Source organism: Schistocerca cancellata, chromosome 9, assembly GCF_023864275.1.
Source record: "Schistocerca cancellata isolate TAMUIC-IGC-003103 chromosome 9, iqSchCanc2.1, whole genome shotgun sequence".
NCBI lineage: Eukaryota > Metazoa > Arthropoda > Insecta > Orthoptera > Acrididae > Schistocerca > Schistocerca cancellata.
The window spans coordinates 357,431,237-357,437,236 of NC_064634.1; the positions used below are offsets into that span (position 1 = coordinate 357,431,237).

General features: G+C 43.9%; 1 non-coding gene across 1 annotated transcript; it reads right to left on the reverse strand.

Moving 5' to 3' along the window:
* Positions 1 to 5,702: 5,702 nt before the first annotated feature.
* Trnar-ccu (transfer RNA arginine (anticodon CCU)) lies at positions 5,703 to 5,775 on the reverse strand. The gene has a single exon. It is a non-coding gene; the product is annotated as a tRNA-Arg (tRNA).
* Between the last annotated feature and the right edge of the window lie 225 nt (positions 5,776 to 6,000).

The following is a 6,000-nucleotide window of genomic DNA, read 5'->3' on the forward strand; positions in this document are numbered from 1 at the left end:
ACAGCAATACCTTCAGAGGTGGTGGTCCAGATTGCTGTACACACCGGTACCTCTAATACACAGTAGCACATCCTCTTGCATTGATGCATGCCTGTATTCGTCGTGGCATACTATCCACAAGTTCATCAAGGCACTGTTGGTCCAGACTGTCCCACTCCTTAACGGCGATGTCCGTAAGAGCGGTTGGTGGGTCGCGTCGTCCATAAACAGCCCTTTTCAATCTATCCCAGACATTGTCGATAGGGTTCATGTCTGGAGAACATGCTGGCCACTCTAGTCGAGCGATGCCGTTATCCTGAAGGAAGTCATTCACGAGATGTGCACGATGGGGGCTGGTCATGTAGCAAGGATGCCGGAGAACAGACTACCCAAAATAGCATCCACTAAGAAATTAGAAGGAAAGAGAAGAAGAGGAAGACCTCGAATTAGGTGGATGGAGAATATCCGGGAAGATGCAGCTAGGATGGGCATCAACTCTGATTGGACAACAATTTCCCTTGCGTATCCTGTCGAACCCGGTCCTCCAGATCTGCTGTGCGCACAGTCCGCCGCCTCCTTGCACATTTGTCTGTCTGAAAGGCCCCATGATCACATTACCGCCCAAAGCGGGCTTGAACTATTGTGTTATGTCGTTGGGGTCTCAGAGTACTTGTTTTGGTATAACCGTTTCCATTTGCTTGGCCGTACTCAAACACCTTTACGGCTCCTTCCCGACATGAATACCGGACCATTCCGCTGGTTACAGTACGCTGCGACGATCTCTCAGCCTGCAACGCACGAAGAACACGCTCGCGGTCAGAGGAGGATTCGTCAGCGCCGTCTACCGTGGCAACGATGCATTTCCGGACACATGTTCATAGTATCTTTATTCCTCCCTTTCCAGCCAGGAATCCGCCCCTGCAGTTTGTCGGTTTCCCGCTGTATATATGGTTTCTCTTCTAAACTTTGTCAGGAGTGTTTTCTCTGATGTGTCGGAAGATATCTGCAAATTCGTTTACGCAAACAAACACAGTTCATCACTTGTTTCAAGCGCCGTCCAGTGTCGACGGAAAGTGCCGGTTTTTTCGCGTTACAAACAAAACCATTTTTAAATTGGCACTTTTTCGTGCCTGCTCGGCAGAGCTGTCCCAAATTAGTCTTGTGTGATATTCGGTTTGGCGGTACGTATTAACAGGGACAGTAAGACACGAAAAGTAACCATACTACAGCAGTGACTGAGCAGCGCTGGTGCATTGTGGTAGCAGTCAGCGCGCACCGTGGTGGCCTCTCAGTGCTGCAGTACAGTTCATTCATTGTGGTTTGCTGTTCCCGCTAATACAGGGTTGTCCATTGATCGTGACCGGGCCAAATATCTCACGAAATAAGCGTCAAACGAAAAAACTACAAACAACGAAACTTGTCTAGCTTGAAGGGGGAAACCAGACGGCGCTATGGTTGACCCGCTAGATGGCGCTGCCATAGGTCAAACAGATATCAACGGCGTTTTTTTTTTTAAATAGGAACCCCATTTTAATACATATTCGTGTAGTATGTAAAGAAACATGAATGTTTTAGTTGGACCACTTTTTTCGCTTTGTGACAGATGGCGCTGCAATAGTCACAAACATATGGCTCACAATTTTAGACGAACAGCTGGTAACAGGTAGGTTTTTTCAATTAAAATTCAGAACGTAGGTACGTTTGAACGTTTCATTTCGGTTTTTCCAGCGTGATACATGTACCTTTGTGTACTTATCATTTCTCAGAACGCATACTGTTAATAGCGTGATTACCGGTAAATACCACATTAATGCAATAAATGCTCAAAATGATGTCCCTCAACCTCAATGCATTTGGCAATACGTGTAACCACATTCCTCTCAACAGCGTTTTAGTTCGCCTTCCGTAATGATCGCACATGCATTAACAATGCGCTGACGCATGTTGTCAGGCGTTGTCGGTGGATCACGATAGCAAATATCCTTCCAACTTTCCCCACAGAAAGAAATCCGGGGACGTCAGATCCGGTGAACGTGCGGGTGCTTCAACGACCAACCCACCTGTCATGAAATATGCTATTCAACACCGCTTCAACCGCACGCGAGCTATGTGCCGGACATCCATCATGTAGGATGTACATCGCCATTCTGTCATGCAGTGAAACATCTTGTAGTAACATCGGTAGAACATTACGTAGGAAATTAGCATACATTGCACCATGTAGATTGCCATCGATAAAATGGGGGCCAATTATCCATCCTCCCATAATGCCGCACCATACATTAACCCGCCAAGGTCGCTGATGCTCCACTTGTCGCAGCCATCGTGAACTTTCCGTTGCCCAATAGTGCATATTATGCCGGTTTACGTTACCGCTGTTAGTGAATGACGCTTCGTCGCTAAACAGAACGCGTGTAAAAAATCTGTCATCGTCCCGTAATTTCTCTCGTGCCCATTGGCAGAACTGTACACGACGTTCAAAGTCGACGCCATGCAATTTCTGGTCCATAGAAATATGGTACGGGTGCAATCGATGTTGATGTAGCATTCTCAACACCGACGTTTTTGAGATTCCCGATTCTCGCGCAGTTTGTCTGCTACTGATGTACAGATTAGCCGCGACAGCCGCTGAAACACCTACTTGGGCATCATCATTTGTTGCAGATCGTGGTTGACGTTTCACATGTGGCTTAACACTTCCTGTTTCTTTAAATAACGTAACTATCCGGCGAACGGTCCAGATACTTGGATGATGTCGTCCAGGATACCGAGCAGCATACATAGCACACGCTCGTTGGGCATTTTGAGCACAATAGCCAGACATCAATACGATATCGACCTTTTCTGCAATTGGTAAACTGTCCATTTTAACACGGGTAATGTATCACGAAGCAAATTCCGTCCTCACTGGCGGAATGTTACGTGATACCACGTACTTACACGTTTGTGACTATTAGAGCGCCATCTATCACAAAGCGAAAAAAGGGGTCCAACTAAAACATTCATATTTCTTTACGTACTACACGAATATTAATAAAAATGGGGGTTCGTATTTTTAAAAAACGCAGCTGATATCCGTTTGACTTATGGCAGCGCGATCTAGCGGGGCAACCATAGCGCCACCTGGTTTCCCCCTTCAAGCTAGACGAATTTCATTCTTAGTAGTTTTTTCGTTTGACGTTTATTTCGTGAGATATTTGGCCCGGTCACTATCAATGGACCACCCTGTATATGCTGATAAAACGAATATCGCACAAGACTATTTGGAACGGCTTTATCGAACAGTCTCGTAGAATTCCGCACTAAAAATCATTTTGTTTGTAACAAGAAACAAAACTGCCCTTTCCGTCGACATTGGACGTCGCATGAAAGACGTGACGAGCAGTACTTGTTTAGGCCGCGTTACGACTCCTACGATATCCTACAACGTTGTCTCCAGTTTTAGTCACGCTGTCGTATTTACTAATTTCTCACTCAATTTCATAATTGAGCCCTTAAGGTATTGGATCAAATATCGGCATTTAGTTAAAAGACATGTCACATTCAGTTCTTAATTCAAGTGTCGGAAAACGGTTGTCATCGACTCTTTGCGACACGACGATACCGCTTTATATAGAACACTTGACTGCAGTGGTTACGTCAACATGAACACATCGATGATGGATCCCAGTATTTACATACTATTGATGTTGAAGATCGTAAAGTAGATATGCTAGTTGTTATCGTCATAAAGCACCCGTAATAATGTCGTCTTGGGAAAAAGGCAGTATGTGTGCGTTGTACAGGACGGCTTGAAGAGGGCGTACTGAATCAGCGTCCTCTCACTTCACATTGTGTCTGTACAGGAGTGTGAAGATGACATCCTTGATGATGATTTCATTCTACGAAAGTCAACGTTTGACATCATAGGACTTGTTTCTTCGTCAAATATATAGCGTTTGGAATGGCCAATTCTATCTTCTAACCTGAATCCCACAGAACATGTCTGGTATGATCTGTGGCGGTTTGCAGTCTTGCTGTGTGCACTTCTGTCACGCAGAGGAGGCATGTCATATGTTAATTACTGAAAGAAAATTGTTTCTTCCGTCAGCTACACAGGGTGTCCCAGGAGGAATGGTCAACATTCAAGGATATGACAGCAACGACCATTCGATGCAAGTCTAGTAAAAATGAAATCTAAAATGCATACCTTCTTCGATACTGTGAAACAAACCACTTCTATTTGCTTTCCAGATTTCTGGAGTAGGTAGTATGGACCAAATGAAGAAAAAATTGTCCATTAAACATGGGCTCTAAAATGAATACCATAAGAGTACTTGCTTTCCACAGTTCGAGAGTTTGTAGTATGGAGCATATCAAGAAAAACCTGTCTAGTAAACATGGACTCTCAAATGCGTATCTGAAGAGCTATGACCAGTTGTTCAATAGAAGAAATGTTTTTCACAGTAGCGTGGATGAACAAGTTCTGACAGCTCTTAATGTATGCCTTTTAGAGCCCATGTTTATTAGACTATTTTTCTTCGAATGAGCGTTTCTGTCGTATTCCTGAATGTAGACCATTCCTCCCGGGATACCTTGGATTTATTAGTGACACTTTTACATACTATCGATCGCTAAGATTGATGGCCTCGCCTGTAGCCAACTTGAAAGGATGCAGGAATCATCCGTGATCTGCAGAGTTGTGCCACTGCGTACAAATTCGGCGTATACATTAGGGATCTGCTTGTACCAATATTACTTGAAAAATAAACTAAATATGGAACTACTGGGCAACAACTGTGTGTATTTCTCTCGCATCGCCTCGGTGTCGACCGTCTGTCTGAGCAGCTTTACAGTTACGTCGTTTTTCAAGCAAAGTTGTAACGTGCAGAACTGCAGTGCATTCCCCAGGTTTGTATGTTTAAGTGTCCTATCGCGGTGCATCAAAATTAAGCTAACTTTCTGTTTTCAAGATCAGTAGCATGTAAAACTGACACACGCTTATAACTATGAAGGAATTGCCAATAAACCCCGCCCGCTCCCCCAATTCAGTTCAGTTATTCTCTGAGTATTCCTACAAAGGATGCGTGTAATTCAGTTTTAAAATTGAAAGTGAAGTGCACAACAACCAAACGCAATTAAAGAACACACAGGTTTCGAAAAGCTGGATAAAAGGAACAAGTGCATGTGCAGCGCAACTTTTGCTTTTCAATCTCTGCTGAGAAAGAAAACAAACTCCATTTAACATAGGGCACGAAAACGATGTAAATAACTTGCAATACATCAAACTAGGATTGTTATCGAAATATCGGAAGTAATTATGTATTCAAATGTTTACAGAATCATCAATGAGGGTGCTTCGCAAAGAAAGCGAAATTTTTTCTCAACTTGCAATAATCTCACGATGGACAACGGCGAAGTAATACTTCAAATTTTTTGGCAAATAGTAATGTGACAGTCGAAAAAATTTGACGAACTATGCGAAATTAAACAGAATTTTTTGTTATTCAGGAGGTACGAGAGACAGTATTGAAAATATAAACGTAGATGATATTGCGAGTAAAGCGGCAAAAATAGTTGAACACACAAATAGTGGAACACGCAGCAGGTTGTGCAGTTACGGAATGGGTTCGGAGAAGATTTGTACACAATTCCTTGGGATCTCTGAGCGAGCAGCTGAGATTTTGCGTATGTTCTCGCCAGAATTTTTGGCTTCTCGGACTAACAATGAAAACTAAAATGTGTACCCCTGGTGGGACTCGAACCCACAATCCCCGGTTTAGGAGACCGATGCCTTATCCATTAGGCCACAGGGGCTCACGAGATAAAGGTGCTCCAGACGAGGATGACGTCAGACAGAGCAGGAAGCTGTATACGGTAACGGGTGTCTCCCCACCACTGCACTGTACGCGGCTTTCGCCTGTCCCTTGGTAGCTGTGTTGAAGGAGATAATAACACGCAAGAAACGCATGAGTGAAGTCGTATCCTGTTCACAGAGAGATTTCAAAGACAATCATGGAATACTGACCAGCCTCGCCGCTG